The sequence below is a fragment of the Aquarana catesbeiana genome, linkage group LG03 (assembly GCF_042186555.1).
Source record: "Aquarana catesbeiana isolate 2022-GZ linkage group LG03, ASM4218655v1, whole genome shotgun sequence".
In the NCBI taxonomy this organism is placed as follows: Eukaryota; Metazoa; Chordata; class Amphibia; order Anura; family Ranidae; genus Aquarana; species Aquarana catesbeiana.
The window spans coordinates 486,408,775-486,432,609 of NC_133326.1; the positions used below are offsets into that span (position 1 = coordinate 486,408,775).

The following is a 23,835-nucleotide window of genomic DNA, read 5'->3' on the forward strand; positions in this document are numbered from 1 at the left end:
ACCAAGAATGATTCAAGAAAGGCTTTGTGACACAATTCAGACATTATGACTGAACAAGGAACTCTTGCGCCAAATTCAAAAAGGAAGTGTGACATTTCCTTAGGTAATTCCAACGCGTAAAGTGAATTAGGAAAATTCTTATTCACAACATCTTGGACTGGACTTTTGCTTTGGCGACACTATCGGCCATTTAACCACAGCACCCTCCTATAATTGGGTCACATTAGAGTAATTTGTGTCGAACAATGGCTCCTATGATAGCTTTCCCTAAATCTTGCCATCTGTGTGTGGAATGGAGGCCACTGACCAGACTGTTGGGGGTATGCTTCACACAGCTGCTGCTGCCTGGCATGTTGCGTATTTGGGGAGTCTAACGAGAGCTGTGTGATCCTGCTGGGGTATGTAGAGAATTGGGGAGAGAGGCTTGTAGTGTGGCAGCCTTAAGCTGGTCATATATTATTATTATTATTATTATACAGGATTTATATGCACCAACAGTTTACGCATCGCTTTACAACTTGAGGGTAGACAGTACAGATACAATACACTTTAATACAGTAGGAAGCAGAGGGCTCTGCTCATTAAGGCTTACAATCTAAGAGGGAGCGTCAAGAGATACAAGAGGTAATAAATATGGGGGATGTGCTGGTGGAGAAAATAAATGTACAGTTCAGGGATTGTCTGAAAGTAAATAAAGTAGGAGATAGTCGGACAGATTGGGGTAGAGCATTCCAGAGGATGGGAGAGGCTCAGAAGAAGTCCTGGAGGCGAGTGTGGGATGAGGTGACAAGGGAGCTAGAGACCAGGAGCATAGAAGATGATTTGGTTGGTATTTTGAGACCAGGTTAGTCATGTAGCTGGGGGCCAGGTTGTGGATGGCTTTGCAAGTTACTGTTAGTATCTTAAATTGAATTGGTTGGTTGAGTGGCAGCCAATGAAGAGATTAGCAGATAGGGGTAACAGAGCCAGAGCAGTTTGTAAGGTGGATAAAGTGGATAAGCCTGGCCGCAGTGTTCATGATAGACTGAAGGGGGGTAGCCTATTTAGAGGTAAGCCAATGAGGAGGGAGTTGTAGTAGTCGAGGCGAGAGATGACCAGGGAGATATATGGATCTAAATGCGCCCGGTTCAGCAGGGACCAGCTGAATTTCGATCCATGTATGGGCTAGCTGGTTATACACAAGTCCATTTATTGATGGACTTGTGTACAACCATCCTTTTGGGTTTTTCCTGAACGATCAGTGCCATCAGATATAGCTGGCAACACTGACCATTGTATTGTGCCGGTGGGGAAGGCTCCCTGCAGGCACATACAGGAAACAGGAAGGTTGGGACTTTGAGTGGGGTGGGCAAATGAGGCCAGCAGGTCAGTCACCATAAAAACAAGCCATTTTATTTATACATAGTAATATAGTGACATAATAATGGTCCCAATATGGGTTCACTGTCACGTCATGTACAGATACACCCTGATTGGTACATTGTAAACATTAATGACAAGCCCCTAAAACGAGCACAGGGCGAATGGTATAAAAGGTGAAACATCCATAAAATGCATAACATCACAAGGTAAATAGGTAAAAAAACTTTTTGATTTGTAGACCCGGTAAAAGGGAAAGTAATTGTTGGGTGCATATCGTAAGTCCGACGCGTTTCGTGTATCAGAACACTCTTCAGGGGCGATTAAGCACCAATATCTAAAGACAAAAGAAAAAGGAAGGGTATTCTAGGTGGAGATAAAATACAATATGCATAGTGAGAAAAGAAATATGCATATAGGGTAAATATGCATATGGGGAGGCAGAAACGCCACTGCCCTAAATGGATACTCACATGCCGACGGGGTGTGAACTCCATGAGGTGCACGGTCACAGGGCCACCAACTATGTCAGGTCCGGGAGCTGAGGGAGGAGCTCAAGAGAAGGAGGGAAAAGGGCCAAGCACACATAGGAGTCCCCATTGAATGGTATGTCCATACTGTTGGTGGCTGCGGGTGGTGGTTCTGTAGTAATGAGAGTACTATATGCAAGGTGAGGCCCCAAGTATGCTAGAGCCCCCATCCCCGACACACACATGGATGCCCATATGTTGTCGTCCTTACCTATAGGTGATGAGTGATGACCAACCGTGTCTAGCCCAGTGATGGATGTGCTGCCCAGAAACAGGCTAGCAAAAGGTTAGTGCCTTATATGTGTAGCCGGCCACCCCCCCAGAAAAGAAACTCCCCCCAACGGTGAACGGAGGCCCCCTCCAGCGCAGCGGCAAATTGCCGCCCACAGCTGCTGGAGATGCCACCGTCCACCTGTCTGCATGGAATGGAAGAACAACGCCGGGACAGCCGTACGGATGTCACGTGCATGACGCCGACGCACGGAGGGAAGCCCCCCCGATCCCCCACGCCCACCAAAGCGGACAAGAAGGGGGAAAAGGGGAGGGATCCCACCTCCCATACACATACAGTAGCTCAACGGAAATTATTCCCACATCCACATGAATGTGTGGATGAGGGAGTCGGTTCGTTTTTTTTTTCTTTTTGAATGAAAGATATGAATCATGTATGGCCTGCCTTACTGTGCTGGCCACTCAATTCCTGCCATGCTGGCATGGCAATTTTGAGGGGTTTCTTTTACTTTTCAACACTTTATAGAAGACTGTAATGGGGCGTACACACGGTCGGACTTTTCAGCTACAAAAGTCCGACAGCCTGTCCGACAGACTTTCGACGGACTTTCGACGGACTTGCGGCAGACTTTCTAACGAACAGACTTGCCTACACACGATCACACAAAAGTCCGTCGATTTCTTACGTGATGACGTACACCGGACTAAAATAAGGAAGTTGATAGCCAGTAGCCAATAGCTGCCCTAGCGTGGGTTTTTGTCCGTCGGACTAGCATACAGACGAGCGGATTTCTCGACCGGACTCGAGTCCGTCGGAAAGATTTGAAGCATGTTTCAAATCTAAAGTCCGTCGGATTTCAGGCTGAAAAAGTCCGTTGAAAGTCCGGAGAAGCCCACACACGATCGGATTACCAGCCAGCTTTAGTCCGTCAGCGTCCGTTGGACTTTTGTAGACGAAAAGTCCGACCGTGTGTACGCGGCATAATTGACACATCTTTCTGACAAATGTATGTAAAAGTTTTAAATAGGTACATAGATCTGTTGCCCGCACCAATATTTGTCATGTGAACACATGACAGAGACCCAGGGAATGTGTGTAATGGCAAATATGGTGTCCAAACCTACAAAAAAAAGGCTTATTTCCAGCCATTGATCACAGACCTCATGGAAAGCAATTTTCCTTTCAAATGGTGCATTCAAAACCTGAAAAATTACACATTTACAGTATCTCACAAAAGTGAGTACACCCCTCGCATTTTTGTAAATATTTTATTATATCTTTTCATGTGACAACACTGAGGAAATGACACTTTGCTACAATGTAAAGTAGTGAGTGTACAGCTTGTATAACAGTGTAAATTTGCTGTCTTCTTAAAATAACTCAACACACAGTCATTAATGTTTAAACCGCTGGAAACAAAAGTGAGTACCCCCCTAAGTGAAAATGTCCAAATTGGGCCCAATTAGTCATTTTCCCTGCCTGCGGTGTCATGTGACTCATTAGTCTTACAAGGTCTCAGGTGTGAATGGGAAGCAGGCGTGTTAAATTTGGTATTATCGTTCTCACTCTCTCATACTGGTCACTGGAAGTTCAACATGGCACCTCATGGCAAAGAACTCTCTGAGGATCTGAAAAAAAGAATTGTTGCTCTACATAAAGATGGCCTAGGCTATAAGAAGATTGCCAAGACCCTGAAACTTTGATCTGCAGCACAGTGGCCAAGAACATACAGCGGTTTAACAGGACAGGTTCCACTCAGAACAGGCCTTGCCATGGTCGACCAAAGAAGTTGAGTGCAGATGCTCAGTGTCATATTCAGAGGTTGTCTTTTGGAAATAGACATATGAGTGCTGCCAGCATTGCTGCAGAGATTGAAGGGGTGGGGGGGTCACCCTGTCAGTGCTCAGACCATTTGCCGCACACTGCATCAAATTGGTCTGCATGGCTTTCAATCCAGAAGGAAGCCTCTTCTAAAGATGATGCACAGGAAAGCCCGCAAATAGTTTCCTGAAGACAAACAGACTAAGGACATGAATTACTGGAACCATGTCCCGTGGTATGATGAGACCAAGATAAACTTATTTGGTTCAGATGGTGTCAAGCGTGTGTGGTGGCAACCAGGTGAGGAGTACAAAGACAAATGTGTCTTGCCTATAGTCAAGCATGGTGGTGGGAATGTCATGGTCTGGGGCTGCATTAGTGCTTGCGGCACTGGGGAGCTACAGTTCATTGAGGGAACCATGAATGCCAACATGTACTGTGACATACTGAAGCAGAGCATGATTCCCTCCCTTCAGAGACTGGGTCGCAGGGCAGTATTCCAACATGATAACAACCCCAAACACAACCTCCAAGATGACCACTGCCTTGCTAAAGAAGCTGAGGGTAAAGGTGATGGACTGGCCATGCATGTTTCCAGACCTAAACCCTATTGAGCATCTGTGGGGCATCCTCAAATGGAAGGCGGAGGTCTCTAACATCCACCAGCTCCGCAATGTCATCATGGAGAAGTAGAAGAGGACTCCAGTGGCAACCTGTGAATCTCTGGTGAACTCCATGCCCAAGAGGGTTAAGGCAGTGCTGGAAAATAATGGTGTCTACACAAAATATTTACACTTTGGGCCCAATTTGGACATTTTCACTAAAGGGTGTACTTACTTTTGTTGCCAGCGGTTTAGACATTAATGGCTGTGTGTTGGTATTTCGAGGCGACAGCAAATTTACACTGTTATACAAGCTGTACACTCAATACTTTACATTGTAGCAAAGTGTAATTTCTTCAGTGTTGTCACATAAAAAGATAGAATAAAATGTAGAACATAAATGTGAGGGGTGTCCTCACTTTTGTGAGATACTGTATGTACTTTAACTTTTCATTTCACTAAATCTTTGTTAATTTTTTTTTTTGCCTGCCCTTATCTACATCAAAGCTTACAGGCTATTTATAAAAGTTGGGAACTATGGCCCATTGTGACCATTCAGATCCCCTGTTTCATCTGCCTAGACAGTAAAAGATGATACCTAATTGGTCAGTTTAAATAACAACTACACTTTTGTTCCCGCTTTTCTTTTCTCCTGTGTTTTTTCTTGCTGACTGTGAAAAGAGTATATTTATACTTTAATAGTTGTTTTTGTTCTGTATTAGTTTTGCTAAATGAAATCTACCATCCTCATATTTACCTGAAAGATGTTGTCAGAGTAATTACTTTTTACTTGTCACTCTCGAAATAAGACCAATTCCCCATATGACGAAATACAGTACCAGTGTTTATGAGAAAAGAAAATTATTTATAAGAAACCATTAAAAAAAACAAATGATTTTCCTATTTTCTTTTGTGTTCAATCATCTTTAGGTCTAATTTACACAGCTGAAAAGAATGCCATGTTTGTTACCGCAAAAGAGTTTTTTTTTTAACAGATCTAACACAGGTGCATTGCTGTCTATGGGACAATGTACACTGCTGCATAAAAAAAAAAAATAGAACATTTTATGTTTGAGTGCAGTTATTAATGCATAAACGCATGGATACTTAAGTAGCTTGCAGCACTGGCAACTAGAAGAGGGTAAAGAGGAATTCTATGCATGTACAGTATATGCATACACACATTTACGTACCTGTAAATGCCTACTGTAGGTACACAAGGTCTTTACGGAACATAACTTATATTTTTTACTCTTTCCACTAGCCTATGCCAGCAAGACACTGTGTATAAACCTCAGTAAATTATTATGTTAGTGTACAAGAGGCTTTAAAGCACATCTATGCTTTTCCCGTGCAAAGAAAAATAGGTTGGCATTAATAGCCATTCCTCAGCAGTATACAGTTCATCTTTTTACTCCCTTAGCCTCTAGAAGCAAAGAAAGTATCTGGTACTTCTGGGTACAGAGGTGCATGTGGCTAATTCTCCTTCCTATTATGTGACAATGCTGATGCTTGGTAATTGCCACAGTACTTTCATGTGATAATTATAAGAAAGTCCTCAGCACTGTGTAAGCTCTGAAATAAAAATTAACAAAACTCAACACTAAACCAAATTCATAGCATATAAATCACTTTCAAATGCATGAATAATGCATGAATAATGCATCTTTCACCTCAATTTGTGTGGTAGCGTGGGAGACTTTGGTATACAACTATATATAGTTATACTATATAACTGTGTAGGCCCTGACTAAAGTGACTTAGAGCTTACACCAATGCTTCCTTTTCTCACTCCTAAATGGACCAGCAGTGGAGTGGAGGAAAGGTACTTGTGGGTTGCCGGGGAGGGGAACATTTTTTTTTTTAAGTTAATTGTTTTTTCATTTTTTTTTAAATGCAGGGGTCATTAGAAAAGCACTCATGTTTAAAAGCTGATCAGCTAAAGACTGCAGTAGGTCCAGGTTCATGTCACTTCAAGTCTCTTCATTTTAGTATATCAGATACACAGCCTTGTAAATGGGTATACAGGATGTCACTTACTGGTCGATTCAATAAATTATTGCATTGGTTATTCAGCTTTACACTTTATGGCCAAAAATATGTGGACGCCCTTCCAAACTACTTTGTTTGGGTGTTTCCCATGAAGGGTACCATTAATGCTACAGCATACAAACACTATTGTGTGCTTCCAAACTCTTATGCCGCGTACACACGGTCGGACTTTTCGTCTACAAAAGTCCAACGGACGCTGACGGACTAAAGCTGGCTGGTAATCCGATCGTGTGTGGGCTTCTCCGGACTTTCAACTGACTTTTTTAGCCTCAAATCCGACGGACTTTAGATTTGAAACATGCTTCAAATCTTTACGTCGTAAGTACGACGGACCCCGAAATCCGCTCGTCTGTGTGCTAGTCCAACGGACAAAAACCCATGCTAGGGCAGCTATTGGCTACTGGCTATGAACTTCCTTATTTTAGTCCGGTGTACGTCATCACGTACGAATCCGTCGGACTTTTGTGTGGTCGTGTGTAGGCAAGTCCGTTCGTAAGAAAGTCTGCCGCAAGTCCGCCGAAGGTACGTCGGAAGTATGTCGGACAGGCTGTCGGACTTTTGTAGACGAAAAGTCCGACCGTGTGTACGCGGCATTAGGAACAGTTTGGGGAAGGTCATTTTCTGTTCTAGCATGACTGTACACAAAGCCAGGTCAATAACGACATGGTTTGATGAGCTTGGTGTGGATCAACTTGCATAACATGTACAGAGTACTGACCTCCTCCAACTCCATATTAATGCACATGATTTTGGAACCAGAAGTATCCAACAATCTATAGATAGATATAAAGATAGGTGTGATGATCAGGTGTCCACAAATGTTTGATGATAACGTGTATTCGTTTAAAAGAGCAGTACTGAAAAACTGGTTCAATCAATATTTTCTTTTAGAAAGGCCGGCCGTAAATGGCCTAAACCCATCCCCAATTCAGCGTTCTAATGCTACCCTCAGGTAAGGATCAAGCTGCTTAGGGTTATCTTAGAAAGGTGATGTTGGGCGATTTTGAATTAGACCCCCGTATCACCCATAGGGAGCAAATCCTCTGCAATAGAAGAGTTGTTATACTCACTTCTGTAGTGACCAATGTTGGGAGGACAAGCATTTAACAGTAGCAAAATGGTTGAATGCTGAAGATTTTGACCAAAGCTTCGGCACTGGAACAGAGCAAAGGTAGAACACACAGGCAGGGCCGCCATCAGGGGGGTACAGCCTACACGGGCATCCCAATTAGCCGGATGTCCAGAGCGGCTTGGGCCCCCAAGCTATTTCTACCCACTGCCTGAAGGCTGGAAGAGCCACTTTCAGCCACTCTGCCACACTTCCCGGTTGCTGGGGCAATGCCAAGCTCACTCCTCACAGGCGCTTCTCATTAGATGCCTCGGGATGCACTTCTGCTGTGAATAGTGGAGGGGGAGGTGGATGGAAAAGTTTCCGCCCACCTCCCCCTCCACCAATCACAGACAGAAGTGCATCCCCAGGGAATGTTTCGTGTGGGTCTGCTAATTATAGAATCTGTCCTGTTAGGCTACTTTCACACTGAGGCATTTTACAGGATTTTTTTTGTGCGCTAAAAACAGCGCCTGAAAAGCGCCTGTAAACTGCCTCTTCTGCAGCCCAGTGTGAAAGCCCGAGTGCTTTCACACTGGGGCAGTGCGCTTGCAGGACAGAAAAAAAAGTCCTGCAAGCAGCATCTTTGGGGCGGTGCAGGAGCGGTGAATACACTGCTCCTAAACCGACCCTACCATTGAAAACAATTGGCAGTGCTGCATTTCCTGTTCCTGTGAAGTCACGACCAGCTGCTTTTCGTTTCCTGCTACCTGGTTACCAGCATTCTCTGGATCCCTGTAAGATCACACCAGTGCCACAAGCTGCAAAGGGAAAACAGAACCCTAAATAGGATGTTTATGAGACTCCAGGACTGGCGATTTTCACCACATACTGAACTCATCTGATTTAACCTCCCAAGTGTGTTTTTTTCCAGATTGCGAACATCCACCTGATGAGTATATCATCGCAATTTGGCGAACTATCTCCACCAACTATCTGAGGCAATCGAGGGATCGGAGGCATCGGAGGATCCACGGGTCCCCGCAGAGGGCTCAATCTGTCTGATTTTATGACCCTGCTCTTTAGGGGGTCCACCAGCTCTGGTAAGGGTTCCCATATATAGAGCTTCACTTCCAGGTTGAGACCCCTTTTCCTGTCAGTTGTGGCATCAAAGAGCGAGGACGGTGACCCGGAATTTCTACCTGCTGTGGACCTCATTGTCCAAATATACCCATTCCTCCATACACTTATCAATTGTGTATACATTCTTTAAGGACACTATTTCCTGCACTATTGGTATATATGGACATTCACTTTATTTATGCATTTATGATGCACTATTGATGCATATGGACACTTATTTTTATTACTCATTTAATTCACTGCATATGTTTGTATTTTTTGATTGATTTATTAGTGTATTCTGTATGCCTCACTTCCACTTGGTTTATTTGGTTAATTTTCTCTTTAAGAGAGAGTGTTTAAATTTAGCGCAACTATATTTATAATTTGTACACTAGCACCATTAGATATTAGATGGTTTTTGTTGCTGCTTTTTGTTTGATTCTAGAGCGGTATTCTCTTAATTTTATATAAGTGCTGCTGAAGCGAAGCGCCTGCAAAGCGCCGTTTTGCGGGCGCTTTTAACCCTTTTTCAACTGCTAACGGGGGTTAAAAGCGCTCCGCTAGCGGCAGAAAAGCGCCGCTAAAACTAAAGTAAAGCACCGCTAAAACTAGCAGCGCTTTACCGTCAACGCGGCCAGCGCCTCAGTGTGAAAGTGGCTTTATTGCTTTCTGTCTGTGGCCTTCATGCTCACATCTAATCTCCCTTCACTATAGTTGCTGCTATGTTTATAATCTATGTGAACCTGATTCAGTATTGTGATCACTACAGTGTGCTGCACAGATATTCCAGCAAGGAATATCAAGTCTGGATGACATCATTGTGATTGCCTAATGCCTTGTGGAGGGACTGTGGTTCTTATAGATTGCTGCATTTGATCTATTTTCCATGTTGGATATCAGCATTTGCTACTATTACTTTCTGCTGATTTATCACTTTTTTCTGCTGCCGGGGCTCTAAAAAACAATAGTAAAAAAAACTGACTGACATTGTTCACTGCCCTACTGACATGGGAAGGAGGAGGAGGACATGGGATGGAGGAGGAGGAGGAGACATGGGATGGAGGAGGAGGACATGGGATGAGGGAGATGAGATTGTAAGAGGAGGACATGATATGAGAAGATGAGACTGAAGGAGGAGGAAGAGGAAGAAAAGGACATGGGAAGGAGGAAGAGGGGGGACTTAGTATGGGATGTCAGTGAGCATTCGGTGATACGGCCAGTGGGTAGGCCCTAGGGAATGTTGGTGGTCAGGCCCAGGGGGGGGGGCCCAGGCCTAAAGCTGTGTAAGGGGCCTAAAAATTTCTGATGGCTGCCCTGCACACGGGCCATCAGAGAGATGAATATAATACCTGCTTTATTGCAAGGAACAGCCATTTCAATATTTGTAAGTGACTGACAGGGTGACTTTATCCCTCTTGATTATTTCGTTTTAACCCCTCCTAGAGCCAATCTAATCTGTGACTCCACATTTTCTTACTGGACTTCAATGCTTTCTAAATAAAAGTGAGGTCAAATTCAAAACAGAAGGAAAGAAAAGAAAAACTAAAGACTAAACATGCAGAAGTTCCATAGAGATTAACCAAGCCTGCCTTTTATTTATTACCGGATCTATATTTTATATTGGCCCAATTCATGGCATAACAGCTTGCACATAACCCGGCTTTCTGTTTTTATTTCTGCCCTGAACGATAATGGATTTGTTTTTTGCACAACTAATGTGAAAAGGATCACAAGTGGGGACTCCATGCTTCAATATAAACACAACTTCCTTAGCCTGCGTTTGTCATTTGGCAAAAGAACAATTATTTTAATATGCTAAAACAATGATGCACTTATATACTGTATACATTTTTTTGTTTGGTTATTGGTTTCTGTAGGCTGCAAACCTGGCTTAATAAGATTTTCAAGGGAAACATCAAGATTTTCAAGGGATGTTATCTGGTATAGCAGCATGACCATTAATATGACAGCCCCAGTATGTCCGATTAGCCCCTACCCTGTCCACCTTTAGGAGATCCCTGAAAACTCATTTATTCAGGGAAGCCTATCCCACACCCACATAACTGTCCCCGAGTCACCCCCATCAAATCATTCTCTGCAGCTATTACCTTTTGTACCACCACCCCCTCCCTTTAGAATGTAAGCTCTACGAGCAGGGCCCTCTTCTACCTTTTGTATTGAACTGTACTGTAATTGTGTTGTCCTCCTATACATTGTAAAGCGCCTCCTAAACTGTTGGCGCTATATAAATTGCGTATAATAATAATAATATTTAAAGTAGACCTATCAAGCCTACAAAAATACATTCTTGACACATGACGTGGTATTTATAGAAACTATATAATTTCTCCAGAAAAAGTTTGAGCCTTTTATTACTAAAGCCCCACTTCAGGACAAAATCCTAACCCCTTACCCCCCCCTCCACCCGCTTCAACTATACACTTGTCAAACTTGGGTGAGCGGCTGTGTCTGGATGTAAAGCTGCTTTCCAAAAGTGGATGGATAGGGGTTGCCTAAACACAGCTTCAAGCAGCTCCAAACATGTAAACAAACACCTCACTCCCACTATATGGCCTTCAGCGCCCATGTGAATGAAGCCTTACATGAAAACGTATCTTATGCTAGTTCTGCTAGTTCTATTGAAGGCAGACACTCTTCACAACCTTAATGACATAAGATAAGACTACAAGTAATCCCATATTTATTTTTTTATTATACAGATGTAGGGAGAATATAGCATTTATACAGCGATCAGTGCTATAAAAATGCACTGATCACTGTAAAAATGTCACTGGCAGGGAAGGGGTTAACACTAGGGGGCGATCAAGGGGTTAACTGTGTTCCCAGTGTGTTCTGGTGGTGCACGCATGCCTGCTATCCCGATCCCGTGAGCCGACGTATAGCTACGACGGCTCGCAGGAATGTGCCGACCTGCCATAGTAAAGTAACTGGTCGGCAAGCGGTTAAAAGAATCTGTAATGGATGTGATTAAGAAATGTGACCATGGTGAACTGTCTATTCCAATACATGCTTTATATACCTAATATATATCTTGACCCTCCCGCCTAGATTGTAAGCTCTAACGAGCAGGGCCCTCTGATTCCTCCTGTATTGAATTGTATTGTACTTGTACTGTCTGCCCTAATGTTGTAAAGAGCTGAACTGTCGGCGCTATATAAATCCTGTATAATAATAATAATAATAATAATATACAAACTGCATGCTGGAAGCATGCTTGTTAGGAATCAAACCAAAAGCTCCTACAGTGTTAGTCATGCAAAATACTAACCATCATACCTGCCATGCTGTGGACGCTAAACATTTGGCTCAGGTGCTGTATACCCATTCTGTAGAATGCTCTTATCACATTGATTACTCTTCTTATCACCATACAAATGTAAGTAAGAACAAAATGAAAGGGCCAGAAAACATGAACAGCTACCAAAGCAAAGAAACACATGTATTTCTGAAATAATGAGCCTTATCTATAATCCATTGATTCTTGTGTAGGCACATAGTATGTTGCTGGGTCCAACCTGATAATGAACAATAAAATCAATGCCTACATACCTCTTACTTTTATTATACAGATCAAGTCCTCATTTTGTTCCTTCCTGCATACTTCTGTGTCAGCTGGCATTTTTTATGCTTATTCTTTTTACTTTATTTTTATCCAAATGTTCTTTTGATTTCCTCCTTTCTTTAACAGCTCCAATTTCCTCCCTCCCAACATTGTCTTTGGAACAGTACAGCGGAAAGAAAAGAAAAACACATATAATTTGTTACAGATAAACCTCAAATCCTTGCAAATCCCTTGAAATAGGAGAGAGAATTAACCTTGTACAACTGTATGTAAGATGCTGGAAATAGTAATTTTCTTTCTCCTGGTTTCAGAATCCAGCTGCATTTGAAGCAGCAAAGTAATTTATGAAAGTAAGGCTTTGGGCTTGCAAGTGGGGGTCAGTAACCTTTTTGTTTATCCCGTTGTCTGCATATTGAGCTCACTAATTGGATCACTCCCTCTGTTTCCTTTCTGGCCAGGAAGTCATGACACATTGTCTACCACTTTTTAAAACTTTGGCCCTTTATAATGGCTAGCAAACCGAACAATACCTTATTTGTCACCATCTAAGAGTCATTGCAACAGACACCTTAAAAAAAAAAAAAAAAAAAATCTATATGTGAAAGCCTTCAACTAAAACTATAGGAAATTTTTTTTTTTTTGATGGAGTAAGGAAGGGTTCGATTTTTTTTCGCCATCTCTGTCCCATTGCAGAGATTTCCCTTCACTTCCTGTCCCATAGCCAAACAGGAAGTTAGAGGAAATCCCTGCAAATTAAGGGAATTCCTTGGGGACACCCAGGCTGCTAATAGAATCTGTACCCCACTGGTTGCCTCCATCACCTCTGACACCCTGGGTTCAGTCATCTCACCAGCTGTACTAATAATAAGAGAATCACACAATATTAAGGAAACAGCTCAAGTTTGCTTACTGTATCAGTGAGAACACAGGAAGTAGATTTCAACACTGCAACAAGAAATGGTACACTTATATGAACACTATGGCTCTATTTATAAAAAAGGCAATATAGTGGTTTAAAACTCTTCAACTCTAAGTGAACACAGATCAACACAGTATGATTCAAATTTAATTAGATCTTAACCCAATCGCAGAAACCTATGTGAACAGGTTAGCAGAAGGGTAGGGAACTGACACCTTATTTCCTATGTCAGGCTCGCTCCCTTCTGTTTTCTCAGTCCACAGGTCATCAAGAATTTCACAACATGAAAAGAACAATATGCAAACTATAATATTCTTGCTGGCTCCCTCAAAAAAAGTCAAAAGGGACTGGAGCAGCTGAAGCAAGGATAAAAAAAGGGGTGGAAGGGTTATTCCTTGAAATCCAGAAGTCTTCAGCTGTCTTTGATGTAATGTGATTAAGGTAATCCTAGGTAATAGGGTATAGCAAATTTGGCAGATCTTTAGGGTATCCTTATTAATACTTTAAACTCCTGTATGATTCTAGTGGTGTTACATCCAGTAAGACTACAAGAAGCAATAGTGTGAACAAGGCATAGATGTCTGCAAACAGTGTTTGTTATAATGTAGGAACTGACTTCCAATGGCACTACAAGTACCACAATGTGGAGCCAGGGTCGTAGATGGGGGGGGTTAGGGGTGTTCAACCCCCCCCCCCCGCCCGAGCATCCTGGCAATATGCCCAGACAGTGTCCCTGCTGTTTAGCCTCAGCACAGTTGAAGCAATCAGAGTTTCGGAGTGCAGCAGCCAGCCCCCCTTCTATTGTGCACAATCCTCTCAGTTTAATAAGGGGCCCCCCTGAAATGCATGAAATTACTGTGAGGTCTCAGATGCCGGAAATTGACAGTGCACAGTTGTGGAAACTCCTAGACTCCTCCTCAAGGTATCATATGACACAGCCGAAGGGAGACTGGGGATGCAGAAATTTTCCTGCTTCTGTGCCATGCTGAATCTGAGGTCTGGTATGTACGGAGGCATCAATTTTCTGTTTTGGGAATGAGAAAGTGAGAATTCCAGCCTGGGGGAGTTTCTTTTGGTGGGGGGTTAAGGAAAGGGGGATAGGTTTGCTTTTGGAGAAGGGGAGAGTTTCTTGTAGAGAAGTTTACAGGGGGTGGTTAATGGCAGGGATTTGCTTCTAGGAGGGGAGTTTGATTTGATGAAGGTAGATTTTCTTCATAATTAGGAATCTTTGCTGGGGGAGAGGGCGTTGACTGAGGGAGATATTTTTTCTTTGGGGAGTCGGTTTAGAGACAGAGGGTTTAATTTTTGGGGGGATATTTGAGGGAGGGAGATATTTTACAGTGAGAATATTTGTTTGGGGAGGGAGGGTTCTTAGGAGGGAGAGGGGGATTTTTTACCCTTTAAAAGAGATGCCTTTTTTTTTAATTATACTTACCTAGGTGGATGGAGCATCGATCCAATGTGGCATCTGTCCCCAGCTGCTTCTAAGACCAACAACAGAGCGATCACAATCATTGGAACAATCATTAATTCCCGTCTCGATTACGCAAACTCACTCTACCTAGGATTACCCCAATATCAGCTTACGCGCCTACAGGCCATTCAAAATGCGGCGGCAAGACTAATAACAGGAAAAAAACACTGGGAGTCCATCTCCCCATCCCTGAGGAGCCTACACTGGCTAACAGTAAAGAATCGGATCACTTTCAAGATGCTCTGCCTCACCCACAAATGCATACATGGAAACGTCCCTCAATACCTCCGAGAGAAAATAAAACATTACACACCAAATCGCAATCTGCGATCATCTAGCCAAAACCTCCTCCTCATTCCCAAATACCGCTACAAAGCAAGGGGAGAACGAAGATTTGCAGTCCAGGGACCTCGGCTATGGAACTCTCTTCCGACTCACATCCGCATGGAAGAAAACCATCTGGCTTTCAGGAAAAAACTCAAGACCTACCTCTTCTAGTGAAGCTTGACAACACAACGCATCAGTGCCTTGAGGCGATTCAGTTCGCATTTGCAGCGCTTTACAAATCATTCATTCATTCATTCATTCATCAAAGGCCGCTGATCACTCAGTTCTCAGCCTTCAGTGAGCAAAGAGTGGTGACTGTCAGTCCCTGGCTCTGCCCCCCCTCTCCAACGCTCACTGGAATGCCAGGCTGTGGAGGGGGCAGGAGCGGCTGGCTCAGGGTCTCAGCGGCTCACTGAGCGGCTGAGTGAGCTGCTGGTCCAGGCATCTGGGTGAATCCTGACTTTAAAGTTAGGATCTTTCCACAGCCTGGACCTGCTGATCGATGTCAGCTGACAGCGGGCTATAGCTGGCTGTCAGCTAAAAATGGGTCACAAAAGTGCAGATCGAACTGTACTCCTTCCCAGGAGAAGTACAACCAAGCAGTTTGCTGTTCCTTCAGAGCGCATGCACCGGTGACATAACCGGCTACTTTCCATGTGAATATCTCCTAAACACCACAAGTTTAGGAAATATTCACTATACCTACAGATAAGTGTTATTATAGGCTTACAAGTTCAAAAGCTAGGTTTACTACAGTTTAACCCCCCTGGCGGTATTCCCGAGTCTGGCTCGGGGTGGATTTTACATACCAAAAGCGGTATCCCCGAGCCAGACTCGGGCTTGCATCGCAGGATACAGGAAGAGATTACTTACCTTGTCCCCTGGTTCCTGCGATGTCTCCCCGCTGTGATCGGCGAGCCGCTGTGTCTCGCTCGATTCACAGTGCCGAGCTCCGTTCCCTGCGAGCGTTGCGACGCACGGGGACGGAGTTCGGCGGTAAATTCAAAAGTGAAACACACAGTATAGATACAGCATACTGTAATCTTACTGATTACAGTACTGTATCAAATATCTACACATCCCCTTTGTCCCTAGTGGTCTGTCCAGTGTCCTGCATGCAGTTTTATATATATAAAACTGTTCTTTCTGCCAGGAAACTGGAGATTGTCCATAGCAACCAAAACTGTCTCTTTACATCAAAAGTGGTTTTAGACCAGCTAGAAAAAAGCGATAATAAATTATAATCACTTGCAGAATTGAGCGATAGTGATTTGTGGGGAGATCCGTCATCAAACACTAAAAGTAATAAAAGCTAAAATTCTGCAACTGTGCAAATTTCAGTGTTTTTGATTTGATTACATTATTATATAATTTTTATTATTATTATATTATTATGTGTTTTAATTATTTATAGTTATTTATTATATTATAATTTTTTATTTCGTTTTTCAAACTTTATCATACCCGGGATGTCTACTAGACTCTTGTTTGGACAGATTTAAGTGAACTATTCCTAAGAATTACAGGCCTACAATATGAAACGCCAAATTTCTGTGCAAAATAATTGTACCGCTTTCAGCACCTAAAATCTGAAATAATCATACCGCCAGGGAGGTTAAGAATAAAAGCCAACCACATTGGCCAGGTGCAACCATCCTGTGGTAGGCAGTGCACACTTTTTTTTTTTTTTTTAATCTCTTAAAATATTTCATAAAATTTCTTAGGACACAGTTTTTTAAGGTTTAAATAAATCACTGAATTTACTGCCTACCACAATATGTTGCGCCTTACACCTGCTCAACTTGCACAAAGGTTAGCTAAAATCCAGTCTTGGGTCTCATTCATACATCCTACATGACCATGGTGCAGCAAGTATACTGCAAATACCTGCACCCTGGATTTCAGATGTTCCAATCTCTGCTCAGCCTGTACACCTGAGTGATGGGCTGAAAAGAGCCAAGGCTGTCTGCTGCTATAAACATGTATCACTATTCACATGTATCTGCACATCCAGTGGTTACCTGCAGATAGGGATACATTTTTGCCCTTGGATAAAATGTTTCTGTATCCTGGGTCAGAAATTTGTCCTTAACAGCAGGTAACCCATGGTTTGCTAGTGTGTCGCTCAGGCTCAATCGATGTGGGAATTAATGTAGATGATACCAAATGTGCTGCAGGAGTGCTGGCAAGGAATGGAGCTCATCCCAGCTCTTGTAGCCACTGAAGGAAAGAGAGAAAAGAACATCCCTGGTGCTACACATCCACGGAGTCCTATGGTTATGTAGTAGTGATGGGAGAGACTACCTCAGCCTGGGTTCCTGCCAGGCCACACCCCAATGTGTTTTGCTTTGTCCCCCGGAGCTTAAACATGGGGACCATTGGATGTACAGATACATGTTAACAGCAGTGGCTCTTTTCAGCCCATCACTCAGGTGAACAGGCTGAGCAGCTGACAAAAATTGGAACATCTGGGATCCTGGCTGTACTATTCATGGTATATTTGCCATTCCATGGCTATTTAGAACATATGAATGAGTTGTAAAGCATGATTAACACGGTGAGTTTTTTTAGTTCAACCCAGCGGACTGAACGAAAAAAAAACTAGGGAGCTTAGGAGGAGCTCGCTGTACTAAAGAGTACACTACCGCACCCCAACTACGTGCATTGCGTTCTATTCATTTGAATGGGGATAATTTTTGCTGCGCTGCATTGCAAAGCCTCATGGCCCCACTCTGCTGTCACATGTTTTTACAGTACCTCCCCCAACATAAAAGTTTAAATGATGCCTTTGAGTTTGAAAGACCTAAACCCCCCCCCAGGAAAAAAAATATCTACGGCCCTGTGCGGAGCTGAATAAATGATGTCTGTATGCAGTGTCTTATAGCATCTAAATGGGCAATGCCCGCTCTTCACACTGAACACAGAAACAGCTGGCAACGATGTAGGTGATGAAGAAGACTCTTTCAGGAACTCTCACTCTGTATCCTGGCTCTGGGAAATGGGCGCCCGACGCACCACGTTACGGCCTACCTGGATCTGAAGTGCAGGCGTCACTAGATATTCTGAAACAATCTCCGGTCCACTGTAGGGAGGAGCTTAGGAGGAGCTTGCTGTACTAAAGAGTACACTACCGCACCACAACTAAGTGCATTACGTTCTATTCTGTTAAATGGGGATAATTTTTGCTGCACTCCATTGCAAAGCCTCATGGCCCCACTCTGCTGTCACATGTTTTTACAGTACCTCCCCTAACATAAAAGTTTAAATGATGCCTTTGAGTTTGAAAGACCTGAACCCCCCCCCAGGAGAAAAAAATATCTACGGCCCTGTGCTGAGCTGAATAAATGATGTCTGTAAGCAGTGTCTTATAGCATCTAAATGGGCAATGCCCGCTCTCCACACTGAACACAGAAACAGCTGGCAACGATGTAGGTGAAGAAGAAGACTCTTTTAGGAACTCTCTCTCTGTATCCTGGCTCTGGCAAATGGGCGCCCGACGCACCATGCTACGGCCTACCTGGATCTGAAGTGCAGGCGTCACTGGAAATTCTGAAACAACCTCCGGTCCACTGTAGGGAAGAAGCGATGCTGTCCACAGAGATCCCTCTGGGTATAGCTGAACGGCTCCCCACTGTGTAGGCCGCAAATCACTGCAGCTCACTGTCACACAGACCTGCTGGCAGAGTAAATCTGGCTTCCCAAGAGAGCGATGCAGGCCTCTCCAGCCCTTTTTATAACCTCACCCAGCAGTCTGTTCTTCTATTCCCAGCACTCTGGATGTTGTAGTTCAAGCCAGTCCCACTGGAATGGAAATTTAAGAGTTCTGAACTACACATCCCACGATGCTTTGCTCTGAGTTTTATCACAAGAAAAAGGAAATGACTCAGAGTCCAGCCAACACTAGAGGGAGCCAACCCCACATTAATAACACGGCAAATGTCTCTGAATTGAAGGCATAATAGCCAGCTCCTGGCTACACTTTCATTTTCAATGATAATGGTAAACAGGACAAATAGAGACGGTGAATCACCATAATAGGCATAAAGTGCCTTGCAAAAGTATTCACCCCCTTGGCTTTTTTTATCTATTTTGTTACACAATAGTCTAAGTTGGTGAAGTAAAATTAGAAAAATATATACATAAACTATTTTTCAGAAATAAAAAACTGATAATTGGCATGTGCGTATGTATTCACCCCCTTTGTTAAGAAGCCCATAAAAAGCTCTGGTGCAACCAATTACCTTCAGAAGTCATATAATTAGTGAAATGATGTCCACCTGTGTGCAATCTAAGTGTCACATGATCTGTCATTACATATACACACCTCTTTGAAAGGCCCCAGAGGCTGCAACACCTAAGAAAGAGGCTCCATGAACCAAACACTGCCATGAAGACCAAGTAACTCTCCAAACAAGTAAGGGACAATGTTGTTGAGAAGTACAAGTCAGAGTTAGGTTATAAAAAATATCCAAATCTTTGATGATCCTTAGGAGCACCATCAAATCTATCATACCCAAATGGAAAGAACATGGCACAACAGCAAACCTGCCAAGAGACGGCCGCACACCAAAACTCACGAACCAGGCAAGGAGGGCATTAATCAGAAAGGCAGCACAGAGACCTAAGGTAACCCTGGAAGAGCTGCAGAGTTCCACAGCAGACAGCAGTGGCCAGAAGAAAGCCATTACTTTCAACAAAAAACAAAATGGCACGTTTTGAGTTTGCGAGAAGGCATGTGGGAGACTCCCAAAATGTATGGAGGAAAGTGCTCTGGTCTGATGAGACTAAAATTTTTGGCCATCAAAGAAAACGCTATGTCTGGCGCAAACCCAACACATCACCCAAAGAACATCATCCCCACAGTGAAACATGGTGGTGGCAGCATCATGCTGTGGGGATGTTTTTCAGCATTAGGGACTGGGAAACTGGTCAGGGTTGAGGGAAAGATGGATGGTGCTAAGGACATCATCCTTGGAGATGAAAGACGACGGGAAGGTCCCCACTGCTGCCTATTGACTTTGTACAAGCGCTTTTTTATTCAGTATCATGTGAGTGTTTTTCTATTTTAATAAATTTTACTGTATATCACGGAATTACGCTATGTGGTCCCTTTTTGCTTTCTCCTCTGCCACCTTTGCCCCTATGGATTTCTGAGAGATCATTCCCCACGCGTCCTCATTGGATTGTGAACAGGGTATCTTCAGTCTACAGAAACCAGCACCACCTCAATCCACCCACCGCAATACAAGCCTGTTTGACACGCAGAGCGTATGCCCTGGCGTGTTTAAACATTCTGGTAAGCCTCCTCTACTCATGGTGGTGGTTTGATTACAGTCACTAATTTTCTCACGGATTTACACATTTTCCGATTGGAACTTTCTGGTGTTAGATTCCACTATTTTATTTCCACAGACTTGGATTTCATTAAACTGGAGTTTTTTGTTATGTGATTTCACATGTATCACTTATATATGGACACTACTTTTTATATTCATTCACTGTGTTAGTTTGCAATAATTTAATTCATATGTGATATCATCATTAATAACTTCACTTGTATCTTTTATACATGGACACTACTCTTTATATTCATTCACTGTGTCAGTTCGCAATAATTTCATCTTTCATTGATGTTTTTGGGTTTTGAACCCACCTTTATATAGCGCTACACTTTTATTTGTATATTATTTCATATATACTGTGATCCTGTACTTGCCAAATATGCTTCAGAAATCTCCCTCCACTAAGTCTGACTACATCAATTTTAACTGTGGGCAGCTGAAGCTGCTGCATGTTCACTTTTTGGATTTACACAGATACACAAAAGCACACCTCCAGCTCTGCCGCCCTGCAGCTTTCATTGACCCTCTTATGACTCACCCCTGCCCCCCTCCCTTCCTGGCAAACTCTCACAAGAGTGAGAGAGAGAGAGCTGAGCATGATGTCATAAGCCTAGGCTAATGACCAGACAAGAAACAGGAAGTGGGCTGTATAAGGTATTTACTGTCAGAAACAAAATGTTTTACTATCCAAAGTTAAAACAACAAGGGCAGAAGATTTAATAGATGGAAAGTTGAAAAAATGACTGAAGGTCTGCTTTAACTATATATCCTTGGGAACCTCTTTGTAGTAGCGCTGGTTACACAGGTAGCATATAAACAAATAACTTTTTTGTATGGTCAGCAAAGTGAACCTGAGATATCTATAAAGTGAACTAACTTTTTTTTTCCAAATATAGATTTTTATAAAATTTTTCAAAAAAAAAGGGGGGGGTACAAAAGGGTACAATACAGTTGTGGCCATAATAGGCAATAAAACATACATGTCGGCTTTCAAGAAATTTCTATCTGCAACATGGGGTACATAATATGTCAAGAAAGACAAATAAAGCAGTATTGTGCTCATACAATTTGACATTAAACATTTCTGATCTTGTATGTTAGCATATGTGAAGTTGTCTTAGTTACTGAACTGCATATGTAATCGGATTGTCCGTGCTCCGATCACCATAGTAAGAAAGGAAAAAAGAATAAAAATAAAGCGGAGGCACGGTATCAGAATATCTGGACATAGAGCCAACAGTTGATGGGGTGAAAGATAAAGAGAGCAGAGAAAGGGGGGGGGGGGGTATTGTTCAGCACGAGAGTGATGGATGTAGTGACAGTGTCACTTTTCAGTCGGCCAGTATATCAGAATATCTTTTAAGAATTTAATAATAACTGCCCTTCATCAGAAAATATGAATAAGTTCCACATCATCTAGGCTTTAGAGTGTTTTTCCTGTTTGTTTTGTGCTGTGAGCACTAGATTCTCTAATTTTTTAATTTCCTCTACTTTACGCAGCCACAATCCAATGGATGGGGGTATTTTTTGTTTCCAAGTAGCTGGAATACAAGATTTTGTGGCATTGAGCAAGTGTCTCACAATAGATTTCTTGTATGATTGCGCTGGGATTCTGGTGGCGTGCAGCAGGAAGAACGCTGGATCTTTCTGAATTGTGCGTTCCGTAAATTTTTGTATAACTGTCTCTATTGTTGTCCAAAAGTGTAGTAGTAGTCGGCAAGACTAAAAGATATGGAGAAGTGTCCCTTTGTCTGTGTGACATCTCCAACATTTATCAATTGTGGAAGGGAAGAGTCTATGTAGTAACTGAGGAGTGCAGTACCACCTTGTTAGGATCTTATTGTTCGTTTCTTGTATTCGTGTGCAGATGGACAATTTTAAAGAGAATATGAGGAAGTTTTGTGTTTGCACATCGGTGAAAGTGCGCTGTAGGTCATTTTCCCATTTTTGTAGGAACACCAGTTCTGGTTGTTTCAATGGTGTGTTAAGTAGGGTGTATGTTTTCGTCAGTACTTGGGGTAGTACTCCTTCGTCTCTGCAGTAGTCTTCAAATATTGTCAAATCGCGTTTGAATTGTACCGAGTCTGGTATTGAGTGGATGAAGTGATGTAACCGTATAGCCCCCAGAACGAAAGCTGGAAGCTACCGGTATCGCTCGGCAGTAATTGGATCGATGTCCATTGATCTCCGTCTACGTAGCGTAGAGCACAGTCTTTACCAGCCGTCAAAAGCGTCTCATACTCTGGTTCAGTCCAGGCATAATTGCCGGGTTGCCTAGAATTGGGAGTAGTGGGGAATGTCTTGATGTCAGGGAGGTTGTGTTTATCATTATTGAGCCCACACGTAACGTGACGCCTATGATAGGATGTGTTGTGTTGTCATGTCCGGAGGGAGTCGGTTATAGCACTCGCACATATCGCTCCCTTTAGCGGGATACTTACTTGGTTGCGTTCTATCTGTGTCCACAGTTTGGAATGTACATGTCTGTTCCAATTGATAATTCTTCCTAAGTGTACCGCTAGGTACTGTAGTAATTTTTTATGTCTGGAAGAGCTAGTCCTCCATATTGTTTTGAGAGTGTCAGGTATCATTTACGCAGTCGTGGTTTCGTATGTGATCAAATAAATTTGGTAAAGAGGGAGTGCACCTGTCTGAAGTATAAAGATGGGATCCTGATTGGCAGTGCTTGAAACAGGTAAAGAAATTTCGAGAGGATGCACATTTTGATAAGATTGCATTTTGATAAGATTGCATCTGCCGAACCAGGAGTGGAGTCCCTTGTTCCACTCCTCGAGCAGCCCTCTTGCCTTTGTCAACATTGGGGTGAAGTTAAGTTCAAATGTGCTTGTTAGGTCGCTGGGTATACATGTCCCTAGGTAGTTAAGGTGGCTATCTGACCATTTGAATTTAAATTTCGTTTTCAGGGGGGACAGGTTGTCTGATGTCATGTTAATGCCCATAGCTGCGAATTTGTCAAAGTTAATCTTTAAATTAGATATGTTCCCATATCTCTTAAATTCTTCAATTAGATTAGGGAAGGACACAACAGGGTTGGTAAGGAAAAATAAGAGATCATCTGCATATGTTAAGATCTTGTATTGGGTCTGGTCTATAGTGATTCCCGTTATATCTGAGTTCTTACGTATCGTGCATAGGAAGGGTTCTAGTAATAGGGCGAAGAGAAGGGGTGACAAAGGACAGCCTTGCCTGGTACCATTTGAGATGGTGAAGGGACTTCCCTTCATTTGACTACAGCCATGAAAGCTGTATTGAAAGCCTGGCTGATGGCCCAAACCCTATGTCCTAGCCCCCCCTGATCATATCTCGCCACATACTCCCTTATGGCTTAATCCATTATTACCGTAATTCACCTCTATACCTGACCCGCAGGTCTGGGTGGTGAAGGACAATAAATATTTAG

The 23,835-nt window shown here is 42.9% G+C and overlaps 1 long non-coding RNA gene across 1 annotated transcript in view; it reads right to left on the bottom strand.

Moving 5' to 3' along the window:
• LOC141134597 (uncharacterized) overlaps positions 1–23,835 on the bottom strand; it is a 159,818-nt gene that overhangs the window by 87,544 nt on the left and 48,439 nt on the right. The gene's annotated exons all lie outside the window — the stretch shown is intronic.